Source organism: Nomascus leucogenys, chromosome 20 (genome assembly GCF_006542625.1).
Source record: "Nomascus leucogenys isolate Asia chromosome 20, Asia_NLE_v1, whole genome shotgun sequence".
NCBI classification, from domain to species: domain Eukaryota; kingdom Metazoa; phylum Chordata; class Mammalia; order Primates; family Hylobatidae; genus Nomascus; species Nomascus leucogenys.
Window position 1 is genome coordinate 25,470,052 of NC_044400.1, and position 17,672 is coordinate 25,487,723.

A 17,672-nucleotide genomic window follows, 5' to 3' on the forward strand; every position below is an offset into this window, starting at 1 on the left:
GCCAAGAAAGGAAGACAGGTCCTGCGACGGGGCTGACTGTGGAGCCTCCTTAGCCAGGCTGGACAGGGGTGCCTCTCCCAGGAGCCCGCACTGGAGACTAGCGTGTCCCGCCAGACTTCCACGCGGCCTGCGAGTGCTCAGCAATGGTGACAACAGGGTCTCTACTCCATGAAAAACCATCCCCAGACCCGAAAGCACTGCTTTCATTTCATGGTTCTGCACGTTTTCTCCAGCCTCTGCGGTGAAAGATTATTTCATTGCCTTCAACAGAAGGCGTATTTGTGTGTGTACATATGCTTGAGAGAAATTTACTCAAAAGATGTGGGTACGAGACCAGCTGGCTGCACTTGCCACGCCAGGATCCTCTCTCAGCAATATGCCCAAGAGCTCGTGTTTGCAATGCTCGAGTCCCAGCCAGGGGATAAATGGACGTAAGGGACCCACAGGGGAACAATTTATGTTGACTCGGAGCTCCGAATGCTCCTTTAAAGGAAGGGAGAACCTTAGAGGGAGGAAGGGACTGAAGACTTTCCAGGAAAATTCAAGAGTCTCAGGCAATTAGTCAGATCCAGAGTATAGATTCCATATTCAGAAGTAGAAGAGGGAAATGCAATTATTTGCGGGTCTCTCTCTTCTAGTCTCCTTCTGAAAAGCCCTTTTCTAAGACCTCAATTCCTATATCTGCTCAATGGGTATGATTCCTATCACTTTCTCATAAGTACATTTTCCTTCAAAGTTTAAAAATTTTGTAGATCTTCAAGTGCGTAAGGCATAGTAGTGCTAAACAGAGGTGGAAGTAGTGAAGGAGTTTTGAATGTAAAAACATAAATCGAGAGGTGATGAACATGTTTACTTCTTCCTTCACTTCTCTCCCCCCACCCCTTTTCTCTTCTTTTTTCCATCAGTTTCTCTTTATGGTTAATACAAAAGGGACAGGCTTTTGCCAAGATCCGATTCTTCATGGGACACCATGGCCTCGGGGTGGGGCAGAGGCAAAAGACATCTCCCCTTGCTGGCCATTCTAGCATTCAGGACCCGCTACATATTTTGGGGAGCCCAGTACAAAATGAAAATGCAGGGTCCCGTGCGTAAACTAATTAAGTGGGAGGATCGCTTGAACTCGGGAGGCGGAGGTTACAGTGAGCCAAGATTCCACCACTGCCCTCCAGCCTGGGCAACAGAGTATGACTCCATCTGGAAAAAAAAAAAAAAAGAAAAAGAAAAGAAAAAAAAAGAAAAGGAAAGACAGTCTGAGACAGTGACAGGGCTCTTGTGAGTGTGGGGCCCCATATGCCTGCACTGGGTGCACCCCCAGGAAGCTGGCCCTGCCCATAGTTATGAGTGTAGATGTGGGTTACCCAGGAGCTTTCTGTGGGCCCCTGGGTGGTGGATACACCTTTTGTCTGATTACTAGGCCACAGCTTCCTGGAACCTCTCTCAGTTCCCCCATGGCTGACTTTGCCATTGACTTGAGTTTTTTTTTTTTTTTTTTTTTTTTTTTTGGAGACAGAGTCTCTCTCTGTCACCCAGGCTGGAGTGCAGTGGCGCGATCTTGGCTCACTGCAACCTCCACCTCCCGGGTTCAAGCAATTCTCCTGTCTCAGCCTCCCGAGTAGCTGGGATTACAGGTATGCACCACCATACCCAGCTAATTTTTTTTTTTTTTTTTGTATTTTTGGTAGAGATGGAGTTTTGCCATGTTGCCCAGCCTGGTCTCGAACTCCTGACCTAAGGTGATCCACCTGTCTCGGCCTCCCAAAGTGCTAGGATTACAGGCATGAGCCACCACACCTGGCCAACTTGAGTCTTTAAAAGGAGGATGTGCCTGATACATATTAGCTGATACCTCCTCCCCTGCTCCTGCTTCCCGGTCCCTTCTCCGAGCTAGTTCGTTCCACTGTCCCTAGGGGGTCTTCAGCACCAAGGGAGGGGGGCACAAATAGGGGTCTGAGTAAGCTGAAATTGCAGGCAGGAATCAGAAGCAGAATTTTTATCTTAAATCAGAACAAAAGGAATAAAGCGGACAGTTCCTAAAATGCCTGTGTTTCTAGAGTTTAGAATCTCAGTTTATGTTCCTTTTCCTTACCAAGCTGTGTCAGGCTGAAATCACCATTACGCTGATGTATATTTTAAGTCATTTCCCCCACTAAGGGGCACCACACATCCCACCTCCATGAACATCCCATCCTCACTGCCCAGGGCTGACCTCTTTAAATGGGGACTGGGGGTTTGTTTTCAATCTAATGTCTCCAGCTGAGGTGGGCGAGTGCTTGGTTTCAGGCAATAGAGCAGATGAAGGGAGGCCTTTGGCATTCACTCTTTCTCAATAGAGGTAAGATTTTCTTACCATTTTCCCAATGCCTCTGGATAATTATTTGCTGCTTTCAAAGGAACGAGGCTCATATTTCAGAGGAAATCGCCATCTCACTCTTACTTCATGTGGCTGTCCTTATCACGTGACTAGGTCTGCATCCAGTGTGTTTTGAGCCCCCAGGTGCTGCCTGAGGCCCTGTTTTATGTAAAACAAATTGTTGAAAGGAGAGAAAGTGAAGAACAGTTGAAGAGAGGAAGAGCGGCAGAAACAGCTGCCACTGAGGAGGGATTGGTGAGTAGCTACTTTGTAAACCGTGTAACAGGCTTTCGAGTCAGCACTGTTCCTGCTCTACCCAAACCCAATCTCCCCACCTTCATTGCTGGGAAAGCCCCGATATTTCCTATGAAAGCAGTTTTTTAAAATTGAAGTATAGTATTGTGTTTCTCGAACTTTAACGTGTGAGTGTATTGCCTGGCAATGTTGTTAAAGTGCAGCTTCTGATTCAGTAGGTGCTGGAACCTCGATTCTGCGTTTCTAACAAGCTCCTGGGTGATGTTAATGCTGCTGGGCTGTGGACCACACTTTGAGCCTCAAATATACATACAGAAAAGTTCACGAATCATGCCTACAGCTTAATGGTCAACACACCCAAGTACCCATGACTCACATTAAGAAACAGAGAACATTCCTTGTATCCCAGAAGCTGCCCTCCTGCCCCTTTCCAATCACTACCCTCATCCACCTCCCCAAAGGTGACAACACTCCTGAGCTCTATACCATAGACTGGTGTGGCTTGTTTTTGCACTTAATCTTAGCCAAAAGGCTGAATAGTGAGATGTGTGGCTTCTTTCTAAACTTTACATAGTATGTGTTCTTTGGGGTAAAGTCTTGAACTTGATCAGGTGTCCAACCTCCACAAGGCCAGGTGCTCCAGGAAAGCAACATCCTCCCCAGGCTCAGAGTATGATTGTTGTAAGCCAAGTGTGGGTGCTCCCCCAGCCTTGTCAGTGACTGGTTTAGACATGGCATGTGGTGCAATTCTGGCCAGTGAGGAAAGTCTGCTGGGAGCTTTTGGGAAAGTTTTCCTTGTTGATGAAAAAGATGCACAGAACAAAACACTCTTTGGTTTTTGTTTGATGTTGTTGTTCCCAGAATTGTGGCAGTCAGCTTACAACCATGAAGGGAAACAGCTGAGGTAGGTCTCCAGTCAACATCTGAGGATGGGAAGGTGAAATGGAGTGGGAATGGGCCCAGGTCAGGGAGGCACTCACCTAGGGCACAAAGTTTAAGAGGTGCCCAAAATCTCAATCTCAGTAATCAAGATTTTCTATATATATATTAGAGATAGTGTCTCACTCTGCCACCCAGGCTGGTGTACGGTGGTGTAGCTCACTGCAGATTCGAACTCCAGGGCTCCAGAAATCTTCCCACCTTGGCCTCCTGAGTAGCTGGGACTACAGGCGTGCACTACCACACCTGGCTAATTTTTATCTTCTTTGTAAAGATGGGGGTCTCCCTATGATGCCCAGGCCAGTCTCAAACTCCTGACCTCAAGCAATCCTCCCACCACAGCCTCCCAAAGTGCTAGGATTATAGGTATGAACCACCATGCCCAGCCTAGAATTAACAGTTTTAAAAATAAAAATAATGCAAATATCCAAAATTTTGAAAAAATATCAAAATTTCAAATAAACACAGGGTTACTAACAGTGCCATGCTGAGTGATATTGAAGCCCAGTGCAAAAAAAAAGATCAGTAATGCTGATTGTCTTTACTTAAAATTTTGACATTTTATTCCCAACTTTTCTTTTTTTTTTTCTTGAGACGATGTTTCCCTCTTGTTGCCCAGGCTGGAGTGCAGTGGCACGATCTCGGCTCACCACAACCTCTGCCTTCCAGGTTCAAGCGATTCTCCTGTGTCAGCCTCCCTAGTAGCTGGGATGACAGACATGTGCCACCACGCCCTGCTAATTTTGTATTTTTAGTAGAGTCGGGGTTTCTCCGTGTTGGTCAGGCTGGTCTCGAACTCCTGACCTCAGGTGATCTGCCCACCTCGGCCTCCCAAAGTGCTGGGATTACAGGCATGAGCCGCTATGCCCAGCCTATTCCCAGCCAACTTTTTGCATTAATTTTCATTTTTAAAATATTGTCATAAATATAATTTATCTTGCTGATTGAATTTTTCTGGACTCCTGAAATTTTGTGGTAGCCTTGTCCCAGCCCTGAGTGAAAAAGTGAAAACTCTAGAACTGTTTTACCTCCAGATTTTCATTTTGTGGAATAATAGTTCTTATTGTTTAAGTTATTTTTTGTTGGGTTTTCTGTTTCTTGCAGTTCAAAGTATAATAGTCAATGTAAGATCAATTAGCTACAAGTGACAGAAACCCAATTCAAACTGGCTTAAATAATGAGGAAAGTACTAGCTCATATTTCAGAGAATGCAGAGTAGTGTGGGCTCTGGCTTTGTCTCTCTTCTGTTCTATCAGTATTTTCTCCATAACCTTCAGGTTTGTCTGAAGGTCAGGGTTGTATAATAAAGAATTTGTCTGGTCCTGTCTCAGGTTCCTGGCCCAGAGCTTCTTAAAATCTTTAGAATTTCCCAAGGGATAGGAGTGTTTTTGTTATTCATGAGCTCCATGGATTACACCTGAGTTTATGCTGAGGTGGCTCAGGATTAAGACTGGTCACCAGAAAGACCAACCACGTAATTAAAGGGTTGGGGTTTTGAACCAGCCCTGCCTCCAAGGAGGGAAGGAGAGCTGGAGATTGAGTTCAACCACATGGCCAATGTTCAGTCATGCCAATGGAATGGCACTCTAATAAAAACTCTGGATGTTGAAGCTCAGTGGAGCTCCTGGTTAATGAACATACTGATGCACTGGGAGAGTGATATGGCCCAATTCCATGGGAGAGGGCCCAGAAGCTCTGCATTCTAGAAGCTCTTAGGCCTTTCCCTATGCTCTTGATTGATATTCTTTATTATAAAACTATAATCATAATGTAGGCTTTCCTGAGTTCTGTGAGTCATTCTAGTAAATTATTGAACCTGAGAGGGATTGTGGGAACACCCAGATTTGTAGCCAGCTGGTCAGAAATGCTGGTGGTCTGAGACCTCACCTTGTGGTTGGCATTTGAAGTGAAACAGTCTTGTAGGGGACCGTGCCCTTTAACGTGTGGAGTCTCCACTAACTCTGGGTATTTGTATTTTCATCGGGGGATCATATTACAGTACACCAGTTGGTGTCAGAACAGTTGGTATCAGAAGAGTCAGCTTCCTCCAGAGTCACAGAAGGGCTGCCAGCAGCAACATACCTACTAGTCTATTTCCAGCAAGAGAGATAGAAGAGGCCTTCCCCAAAATATGGAATTGATGACCATTCCTTCAGTCTTATTGTGCCCGCTTATGTCATCCTAGACCTAAGACAATCACCAGGAGAATGTCACATAATGATTGGTTTAAGCCCAGATTCTTAAACCAAGCACAGGGGATTATTGTGATTGGCTAATCAATCTTCCCATCCTGCCCACAAGAATTAGAAATAGGGTCATTGACCCTTGGCCCATGTTAGTTGTTTTGAGGAGTGGTAAATAATTAAACAAAGCTGATGTTCTGTTAGAACGGGAACAGGGGGCCAGCTGTGGTGGCTCAAGCCTGTAATCCTGACATTTCGGGAGGCCACGTTGGAAGGATTGTTTCAGGCCAGGAGTTGAGACAAGCCTGGGCAACATAGCAAGACCCCATTTCTACAAAAAGTTAAAAAAAATAAGCTGGTATAGCGGCACACAGTTGGTTTGTCTACTCGTCTGTTTTTGCGCCATCTCTTTCCACAAAGATGGCTTATAGCAGAGATAGTAGTCCCAGTTATCTAGGAGGGGATAGGTGGACATATCACTTGAAAACAGGAGGTAAAGGCTGTAGTGAGCTATGATGGTGCCACAGTACTCCAGCCTGGGCAACAGAGCAAGATCCTGTTTCTAAAAAAAAAAAAAAAAAAAAGGAAAAGGAAAAGAAGAAAAGAAAGGGAAGGGAAAATAAATAATGGAAGTTAGAAAGACCACCAACAGTCTAGCACCATATATAAAAGAGAATGGCCTTGATTTGAATCCTAAGTTCGATACTTACCAGCTGCGGGAACAGACTCTGTTTTCTCTTCTGTAAAAAAGAGGTAACAGTGTCTACTTGACATAAGTGCTTATGAGAGTTCAATGAAAATGCATGGTGTCTGATATACAGCAGGTACATAATTAAATGCATAGTGTCTAACATACAGTAACTGCATAACTAAATGCATAGTATTTGACACATCATAGGCACACAAATATAGTTCTTTCACCCAGTCTCCTTTAGACACTGAGTTCCTGGGGGGTGAGTGTAGCACTTGCCTGACATGGTGCTTGGCACATGGTGGGCCTTTAATAGATACTTATTAAAGGAATAAGGCAAGAGAACATTCCTCTGAATAACTGGAACGTTTTTCTTCTCCCTAATACTAAGGATTATGCAACTGTGTGGCCCATTCTTCCTTTGATACTAGGAACATTTTAGCTAATTGAATTTGAATTTCAGCTATAACAACTACTTGGCCTTCCTAGACTACACATCTATGCTCCTCTGTATCTAATCTTGACTCTCTACTCCTAGTTTTCTCAGGCCTAATTCTCTACTTCTTTGTTTTTGTTTTCCCAGCATCATTTTGTTGTAAGTATCCCTGCTATAAGCCATCTTTGTGGAAAGAGATGGCGCAAAAACAGACGAGTAGACAAACCAAATGCTTTATAAAAAAGCCATCGAAGACACATTAAGGAAGCCACTTTCCACCATTTATTAAATAAATTCTTTCCCAGGCCAGTCTGAGTTGAACCCAGACTTTACATCAGGCTTTGTTCCAAGTGGGTGGGGGTGCCAAAGGGAATACTGTGGCCTGAAAGACGTCCAAGGAAAAAGGCTTCTTTTAGAGGCAAGCCCACATTACACAGTTGGCAATGCTAAGCTGAACGTCCTCCCAGCTTCCAGGGGGAAATGAAAGACATTCCCCCCATAGCTTTGCTTTCAAGCTCTTACAGCTGGCAGGGCAGGAGAGCCAAGTTCCGCCTTTTCAATGCAGGTTGTCACTTGGGTGCCAGGATCTGCTGATCGATTAGCCAAACATCCAACGTGAGAAAAAGGCCCAGCACACATCTTTTTGCTTAACCGTCATTAAATGCTCCATTTAACCCCAAAGAACCTGACTTTCTCTTTTTTTCATCTGCCATAGCCCAAGAACACCATTACTAAAGAATTTTTCTTGAAAAATTACAAAGGGAAGCAAAAGAAAGAAACATGATTTCTGAGCAGACCTCTCCTTGGCAGTTCTGCACCTGAGGCTCTTTGTTCTTCATGGGATCTGAGGACTGGAAGGGAACTTGGGGATTCTCGAGAGTCACCTCCTTATTGTACAGATTGAGACAGATTGAGAAGCAGATGCCCTGAGAGGTACAGTGACTCACCCAAAGTCACACAGCTGGTTAAGGGCAAGGGGAGGGCTAGACCCACATCTCCTGACTTTTAATTCACTCACTAAACCACATGCTTCTCCAGTACCATACACTTAGCCACAAACTCTTTGAAGAGATTGAATAATTCAAACAGATGACGCCCTTGTAGAAGGACAAACTGTGGGGCAGCCTCACTTCTATGTAAACCAACAACCCAAATAGCATAATGAAAGAGCCCAGTTTATTTTTCTTGTCACTCAAATTAAAATCATTTACAGGCAGACATTCCCTAACTCACAAATAGGCTATGTCCTAACAGTGTGTTTGGAATTTGCTATTTAGAACCCAGGATGTGTTTTCTTCCTGGGAAATCACATGATGGAGTGCGGTCAGAACCCCAGGCCAGGTCACAAAGGGCAACTTAACCAATAAGTAACCACCGTGGAGTCGAAGGAACCCTTGATCATATTGTTTCCATGAAAAAACACATTCCAGGTTTCAAGTAGGAATAGTGGAAACGCAGCTATCCCACCAAGGTCCTAGTGCGAAGATGTCCCTCCCAGGCGCCTGGTGGGGAGCTGGGAGGTTAGGCTAGGTAAGAGCTAGGAAGCCGTGCAGAATTGTGAACTGGACATGCGCTTTGGGTGGAGACAGAACAGGTTTCCAGTCCACTCCACTACTTAATAGCTGGGCAAGTTCCTTAATCTCTCTGATCCTCTAAAAATGAGGATGGTAACAATACCTCACTGGTAAATTATAAGGACAAAAGAAGACAATGTCTATTAAGAACCTATTTCGGTGTCTCACATGTGTCAACAAGCTATCATTTATTATTGTGGTTGCTTGGGAGGAGAAGGACAGGCTCTGGCGGTTTGGAGAGCTGGGATGCTCCATTTGAGGAGGCAGCATCTGGGGTGAGGAAAGGCTCTTGCCATAGCCTGATGGGCAGGGGGCAGTGAGGGGACCCTGGGTTCTTACCCCCCACCCCTGCCCCTTAGGCAGTAGAAGTGGCAGCAGCTGTGGTTCCACCCCTGGCTGGGAGGAAGCGGCAAGGCCCTGGTGGGGCCCACAGTGGCCACTCCAAGCAGCCTGGTTGTTGAGAGAGTTGCCCTTGGCAGTACTGGCTCATAAGCAGCTTCAGCCTTCCCCTGCCCTCTGTCATCATTCCTCCCCATCCCCGGGGGACGTCCCTGGCAGCTCCCACAGTGCTTCTCGGCCCTTTCAAGTCTCATTTCAGTGACTTAAAATGTCCAAGCCAGTGTACCCTCAAACTTTAAATTTTGTTAAGTTCAGTCTCCTCCCACAATCTGAGGCTTGCTCCAGGCTTAGAAGCGGCCTGAGGAGGAGTGGGGGTCTGTGTTGCTAGTCTCTTCTCTCTTCTGGCTCTACTCCCAGCCCCCATTCTCACTAGCTGGGTTTCAGACCATCTGAGGCCAGGCCCAGAGGGAGAAGGGAGGGAGTTGAGCACAGCAGTGTGATCTGGCATGGGTCCTCTGGGTATCTGATGCATGGGTGTTGGCTCTGTCCCCAGGCCCATGGCTCCAGAGCCCTTCAAAGCCCCTCACACCTGTCTTGAGGTAGGAAGGAAGTTCCAGAACCTTCCCCCAGAAATATGGTGCTCAGCTGACCCAGTTTGCCCAGGACTAAGGGGTTTCCCAGGATGCAAGACTTCCATTGCTAAAGCCAGGAGAGTCCCAGGCAAACCAGGAGGAAATAGTCACCTGACCCAAGGGAGGCAGGCACATCATGACACTCAGCTCTCTCCCAGATAACCCTTTTCTCATGACTCTTTGGCCCAAGTGACCCGTGGGCTAGAGCCGGCAGGCCAGGTTTACACCTTCCTGGCAGGTCCTGCACAAGCAGCCTACCTCATGCTAGTAGGCAGATTCTCAGAATCTTGTAAATGGTTGTCTCTGGGGCCTCTGCCTAAACTAAGACTCATCCTCGAATATGGACTAGAGGAATTTCCAGTGCCGTGGTGAATCCTGAGCTGAAAGGTTCACTGCATGCTTAGGAACATCTCAGCAGGGACTGAGATGCTGTACAGTATGGTGTAGGCTGTGGCCTGGGTTGAAATCTTAGTTCAGCCCCTCATTACCTTGGACTTTGTTACCTTTAGCACCCCTGCGTCTCATTTCCTCACATATGAAATTGATGGGTGATGGCCCCTACCTCACAGAGTTATCTGCAGCACTATGAGAATTAACTCATGTCACACATTGCCTGGGACATGGTAACTCTGCAATAGTAACTCCTAGCAACATTTTTATAGCAAGCCAGGATTGTGTAATAAAGACTTGAATATATTTAATAAGTTTCAAATCTACTGCAGGTATATTTTCTTAAGTTATTTTCTTCATTTTAAAGCACATTGAAGAGCCAGTGTTGGCAAAGGCACCAGAGAAAGGCCATGCACTCGTACGCCGCTGGTAGGAGCGTAAATTTATAGTCTCTCTGGAAGGTCAGTTAGTGATAGGTTTCAAAAGCCCTAAAAATACTTTTGACCCAGCAATTCCACTTCTAGGAATTTATCCTGAGGAAATAATTGGAAAACTGGCTAAAGATTAATGTGCAAGATGGTTCATTGCAGTGTACTTAGAAAAATATTTGAAGCTGTCTGAATGTCTTAGACGATCAGAAAAATTTTTATTCATGCATATAGTGAAATACTATGCAACTATTAAAAATTATGTCACAATCTATATTTGTCGACATGGGAGGGTGTTTATGATATATATAGTATACGTATATAGAGAGTGTACATTTTAAAATCATGTATATTCCAGGATTTTTTCTGAGCATGTGATTTAGTATTAGTTTAGCTGAGATCAAAATGTATATACAATACTGTATTTTGCTTTTGTTTTGCTTAATGTTATGTAAGAGTCATTTTGTACCATATATCAAACCTTCTATAAACTTCAATAGTAATAGTATCCATCAAGTTGATGTTCCCAAGTTAAATAACCAATCATTTATTGTTGGAGCAACTTATTCCAAAAATGTTTTAAGAGGTCGGGTGTGGTGGCTCACCCATAATCCTAGCACTTTGGGAGGCCAACCTGAGCATATCACTTGAGATCAGGAGTTCAAAACCAGCCTGGCCAACATGGTGAAACCCCATCTCTACTAAAAACACAAAAAAATTAGCCGGGCATGGTGGTGCCTGTAATCCCAGCTACTCGGGAGGCTGAGGCAAGAGAATTGCTTGAACCTTGGAGGTGGAGGTTGCAGTGAGCTGAGATCGCACCACTGCACTCCAGCCTGGGTGACAGAGCAAGACTGTCTCAAAAAAAAAAACCAACACTAAAAATGTTTTAAGGAATATATTGTTAACACCATCTTTGTGCCTAATACCTTTTTCATTTTCAGGAACATTTTCTTAAAATTAATATATGTAAATTAAATTACTCAGTCAAACTATAGGAATGTGCATGTATTTGAGGGGGACATAAATATTTTTAGGGCTTGCAATACGTATTGACAAACTGCTTTCCAACAAGTTATACCAATTTATCCCAAGAATTGATTTGGAAATTGGATGCTTGTCCACTTTTCTCTGCAAAGAAAGAAGATTCCACTGTTCATATGATGTCTTCCACAGATTTATTGTGCCAACTGAACGGATCACCCTTAGAGTATCTGATCCTCCTGCCTTTATGAAGTCTCACACTTCCTGATGAAACTGTGCACTAAATTGCCACAGAAATGGAAAGACAGGGGAAAAAAAGGAAAGAAAAAGGACTCCAGGGTAATGAAACCCCTACACATACTCACCAATAGATCAGTCTATGTGGCAAAAAAGTAATTTGATTATGCAATATGTAACACAATACATTTCAGCAATTTTCAAATGCATTTGAACTGCTCTTGAGAGTGCCTTTATTTCAAAATTATTAACTATACAAAAATCAAGTGTTTGAGAAGAAAACATCCTAGTAGAAGTCTCAGACAAAAACTGAAAGATAAAAGACTGGAAGAAGTTACAAAATGTCAAAAACTCTTTTGTTCTATCACAACAGAAGCTAAAAAGCCTGATAGACAAAAGCATGAAATTGAGAAGAATCATAATAGCTAAGAAAATATAAATAATGAAGATGAGAAGAGAGAATAATTATAAAAATCAGATCATGCCAAAATAGTACTTGATTAAGAGGAAGAGATAAATTTGGAGCATAACTGTTTGAATAACCCAATTTAATGAAGGGGAGTGAATCATATGAATATGTTGAAAAAAGGATTTGCAATCTTGGTGATTTGATCACAAAATACAGACATCGACAACAATAACATGAACCCTACTACTAGGATTAGTTACTACTAGGGTTAGTGGCCACTAACATGTAGCCACTACTACAAGGACATCCACCAAAAAGAATAGGAAAAAAATATAGCCCAAAAATATAGAAAAAAGCATACTATAGTGATATATCCAAGTTAACCAATACAAATATTGTTATGCTTCTAGATTTTGCGATGTATGCAGTATTTGTTAGCTTTTTAGGATGTGCGATTTGTTGTGATTTCTCCTCAATTAATATTCACATTGATGCCTAATTTTGTCTTCATAATTTGATATTCTTTTTCTTAGAATGAACCCCAGTTCCTATAAGCCTCAGGTTCCTAGAAACCTACATCTGCCCTGCTGTTAACATTGAGTGCCTGCAAATGTTCTTAGAGAAGATTCTAAGTCTAGCTCAGCTGATCTCCATCATCATACCTGGCATGTTTTATAACAAGAAGCGTTACCACAGCTAAAGTACCCTTGGGAAGGATTATGCAATGCCAGAAAGATTCTCTCTTCATAAGTCCCATAGGTGAAAGAGGGGTCAATTCACTGAAGCTGTCAACATTCAACATTCAGACAGGGCCAGGCACAGTGGCTCACACCTATAATCCCAACACTTTGGAAGGACAAGCAGGGAGGATCACTTGAGGCCAGGAGTTGGAGACCAGCCTGGGCAACATAACAAGACCCAATTTTCTTTTTTTTTTTTTTTTTGAGACGGAGTCTCGCTCTGTCGCCCAGGCTGGAGTGCAGTGGCGCAATCTCGGCTCACTGCGAGCTCCGCCTCCCGGGTTCACTCCATTCTCCTGCCTCAGCCTCTCCGAGTAGCTGGGACTACAGGCGCCCGCCACCACACCCGGCTAATTTTTTTTGTATTTTTAGTAGAGACGGGGTTTCACCGTGGTCTCGATCTCCTGACCTCATGATCCGCCCGCCTCAGCCTCCCAAAGTGCTGGGATTACAAGCGTGAGCCACCGCGCCCGGCCACAAGACCCAATTTTCTTCTTTTTTGTCTGTAAAAAGAAAAAAATAAAAATTAGCCAGGTGTGGTGGTATGCACCTGTAGTCCCAGCTACTTGGGAGCCTGAGGCAGGAGGGATCACATGACCCCAAGAGTTCGAGGCTGCAGTGGGCTATGATCACACCACTGCACTCCAGCCTGGGCACCTGAGACCCTATCTCAAAAAAACAACACAGTCAGATATTTACTGAGCATCTACTATACATGCCATGAACTTGGGACACAAACAAATGCTAAGATGCTAGTGAGAAAGAGAGCTCTGCAAACAAGCCATCAGTTTGGGAGCCACTGCTACTCAGCTGAGCACACTCTTGAAGCAACTCTCCTTTCACCCACTGTCTTTTCCACCTGGCTCCAGGACCTGCTTCCTTCCCCATCTAAGACATGCCATCTTAGGCAGATATCATAGGTCTCTTTAAGTCACAAGAAGAGTAGTTGTATTTCTGTGTCTGATCCAAGTAATAATCAAAATGTTCAATTTCATTTAAAGTTGAAGCGTCTTGTCTCTGGCTCAGAAGCCTGAAGTGATGGAGGTGGTCATCTCCTCCTCCTGTCCCCTCCCTTCTTCCACCTCCCACTCCCTATCCTGATGAGGCATTGAGGTGGGGGACCCGGATGACAGAGCAGAAATTATCTTACTTGACTGCTTCAGTTGTGAGCTGCCATTGGGGTTTCTAGGGCTGATTTCTCTTTGGGGTGCTTTTGTGGGTTTCTTGGAGAAGCCACTTGAATTTCTGCCCAACTTAGGGTTGCCAGATAAAGATACAGAATGCCCAATTAAATTTGAAATTTAGATAGATAAAAATAAAAAATGAGGCCGGGCGCGGTGGCTCACACCTGTAATCCCAGCACTTTGGGAGGCCGAGGCGGGCGGATCACGAGGTCAGGAGATCGAGACCATCCTGGCTAACACAGTGAAACCCCGTCTGTACTAAAAATACAAAAAAAATTAGCCAGTCGTGGTGGTGGGCTCCTGTAGTCCCAGTTACTCGGGAGGCTGAGGCAGGAGAATGGCTTGAACCCGGGAGGCGGAGCTTGCAGTGAGCCGAGATAGCGCCACTGCCCTCCAGCCCGGGCGACAGAGCGAGACTCTGTCTCGAAAAAAAAAAAAATAAATAAAATAAATAAAATAAATAAATAAATAAATAAATAAAAAATAAAAAATGATCTAGTGTATGTCCCAAATATTTCATGTAACATATACTAAAAACATACATGTTGTTTACCTGACATTCAAATTTAAACCAGTATCTTGTATTTTTATTTGTAAAATCTGGCAACCCTACCTCAACTACACTTTTCATTATGAGGTTGGGATGTGTGTAGTTGTGGGGCAGGGTCGCAGCAGCCCTTGGGTCTCTGGTTTTCCAGTGGCCCACATCTCTGTTGGGTCCCTTTGCCCTTCCAGGCAGCCCACTTGGGTGGAGTCCTGTTCAAAAAGGCTCCCATCTGGTCCCTGGGAGCCACACACCTTCACCCCACTGCCCTCTGGGGCAGGGCACCATTGGCCACGGCAGCCCTGACTTCTCAGACCAGTCCTCACGTTTCCCCAAACACTGAAAGGTGTGGGAAGAGCTGCCTGTGCAGCCCTCGTCACTTCCTTGAGGTGAGGGGAAGCACTTGCTGCCCCACCCCATGGAAGGGCAACAGGGGTGGTGGGAACACACAGCCCTCAGCCCACCCTCTTCAAGGAAACCCTCCCTGATGCCTCGATATGAGGCTGGAAGTGGGCGAAGGGCTGACAAAGGAAGTTTTCCACTCACCAAGCTTGTCCTGGGCAGGGTCTCAGCACTGTGTGGATGTGTGGCTCCTTGCACTTAATATTTTGTTCTGCCTTTGAGGCCTCTGCTGAAATGTCTAGATAACAGGAAAAGTCCCTTTTACCATCCAGTTATACTCCCTTGTTATGAATGAAGTCCAAATGGGGCACAAGGGAGCAGGAAGAAGAGTTTATTTGGCTGGGCCTAGGGGTAATCAGGAAGGGGTGCAGCAAAGAGGAGCCGCCCCTCACTCTGTGCTGCGCAGACAACATGCTTACGAATCTCCAGGGATCACGTTAAACAGCAGATTTGGCTTCAGTAGGTTTGGGGTGGGGCCTGAGATCCTGCATTTCCTACAGCTCTCAGGTGATGTCCTCAGATGCACTTTGAGCACAGAGGGGCTAGAGGGCTGCGTAGGAGGGGCTGCTAGGCCCTCGGGGGAGGTGAGAAGGAAGGGGCATTGCAGGCCAGGGAACAGCAAATGAAATGCAGAGGAAGACCTCAGGTCTGGTAACACTGCTTCTGCAGGTTCCAGTATGCCGTCAGAGGCTAAGAGGGGCCACCCACACTCGTGGGAGGGGAATGGGGGAGCTGGCAGTAGATGAAGTTCCAGGGGGGTCCTGACTGTGCCTGAAAAAGCTGGAACAGGAAAAGCAAGCTGAGTAGGTTCCACTGGTGTCGGCTCTTGTAAAAACACTTTACGAGCTAGCCTACATAGTTGTATTTCACAAAGCCATGTGAACATTAATTATGCAGGGCATCTGATGGCTCGACCACAGAGTGTGTGTGATGTACACATTCAAGTCCTGCTTTGCACAATGCCCAGCTGGCACTGGTTTGCTGCAGTTCACATGACTCTGTCTCCCGATGTGCACAGGTGGTATGAGTCACCTGGAAAATGTTTACTGCCTCAGTGTAATATCTGCAGAGGGTCAGCAAATCACATGGCCTAATCTGCCTGTGGGTGGCAAGCTAGCGGCCTCCTAAAGATGCCCACTTTCTAATGCCCAGAACTGTGAATAGGTGACCTTACATGGCAAACAAAAGGGCCTTTGCAGATGTGACTCAGTTAAAGACTTTGAGATGGGGGGGACTACTTGGGGTTGTTCAGGTGGGTCCAATCTAATCACACGAGTCCTTAAAAGTAGAGAACCAGCCAGGTGCGTGGCTCATGCCTGTAATCCCAGCACTTTGGAAGGCTGAGGCAGGTGGCTTGCTTGCTGGTCACATAGACCAGCCTGGCCAACATGGTGAAACCCTATCTCTACTAAAATACAAAAATTAGCCAGGCATGGTGGCGGGTGCCTGTAGTCCCAGCTACTAGGGAGGCTGAGGCAGAAGAACTGCTTGAACCCAGGAGGCGGAGGTTGCAGTGAGCCCAGATCACGCCACTGCACTCCAGCCTGGGCGACAGAGCAAGACTCCGTCCCAAAACAAACAAACAACAAAAAGTAGAGAACCTTCCCCACTGGTGGTCCGAGAGAGAGAGAGGTGAAAACTGAGGAAAGGTAGAGAGGAGGCAGCATGAGGAGGAGCCCTGCTACTGGTTCTGGGATATCAGAGTTCATAGACAAGGACAAGAGAGAGGCCTCCCCAGGGGAGCTGAAGGATCCCCCCAGTGACAGCCAACAAGGAAATGGGGACTTCAGTCCCACAACCTTGTCGAACTGAATTCTGCCAACTGACAAGAAAATGCATTCTCCCCTAGAATCTCCAGAAAGGAATGCATTCTTGTGTCCAGGCGAGGCTCATGTGTGACCTGCAGAACTGTATAATGATAAATTATGTTGTTTGAAACCTCTACATTTGCAGTAATTTGTTACAGCAGCAATAGAAAACGAATCCCCTGCCCAGAATGACTTCCTCCTTTCCTGTCAGAGGAAGGCTCAGGCCTTCTGCTGAAAACTCGCTTCCCTAAGTAGTCACACCCAATGCTGAATACTCCCCAGAAGCAGCTGCTATTTTCTGAGAACAATGAGTTGCTTGTAAGCCTGAGAACAGGACGAAAACCCACTTTGCAAGCAGCCCTGCATGTGACAGGCATGCCCTCGGAGGGCAGGTTGGTTTTGCTATCTGCTTTTTGTCCTGCCTTTTTCCCCTCATGGGTCCTGTCTGGCTCTTTTGCTTTCTCACTTTGTGCAGAAAGCCCATCTCAACTCTTCTCACAGGAGAATAGCTGTATGGACGTAGCAGGGGGAGTTGCCACATGCCTACCTCCATGGTTTTGGAGAGGGGCCCCTGCCCAAATGTCTCAGTGGCCACCTTCATCAGACCGTGGAGCAGTCAGAGCGGGAAGGGATTCTAGAGTTGGTCCAGTCCAACCATCTCATCTTACATGGAGGGAGGGAAGGAAGAAAGGGAGAAAAATAAGAAAGCTGAGGTCAAACCTCCTCCAGGGATGGGCCTGGCCAACAGGATCCCAAGGGATGACATAACATTGAAATTAAGAAACCAAGGAAAGTTGAGAACTAAAGAAAACGGAACCCAGTCAGCCAAGAGGCATCCTTGAGGGCCAACCAAGCCATCAGAACCGGGATGCCCCCGACGAGTCAGAAAGTCGGGCGCCTCCAGAGCCAAGCAGCCAAGAAATGGGAGCTGGAACTGACACTTTGGTCTACCTCTGTGCACTCACCCAGCAAGGGTGGAAGGGACCCTGGGACCAAGTGACCAAAGTCACACAACGGATGAATAGAGCTGCTGGACTTCAAACTGAACCATGCCATTTTGCCACAGCAGTCATCACCTTCCATGAATCATAAATGTTTGTTCAAAGCCACAAATGTACATACTGTTTGTATGTATACAGATTTTTTC

At 45.6% G+C, this 17,672-nt stretch overlaps 1 protein-coding gene across 2 annotated transcripts in view; it reads left to right on the top strand.

The window, feature by feature from the left end:
- The window catches only part of TMEM177 (transmembrane protein 177), a 50,508-nt gene extending 37,824 nt beyond the window's left edge, over positions 1–12,684 (top strand). For both annotated transcript variants that reach the window (XR_004027380.1, XR_004027381.1), the window contains one exon: positions 11,394–12,684. The gene's annotated coding sequence lies outside the window, so the exon portion shown is untranslated. The remainder of the gene's footprint in view (positions 1–11,393) is intronic.
- Positions 12,685–17,672: the final 4,988 nt, after the last annotated feature.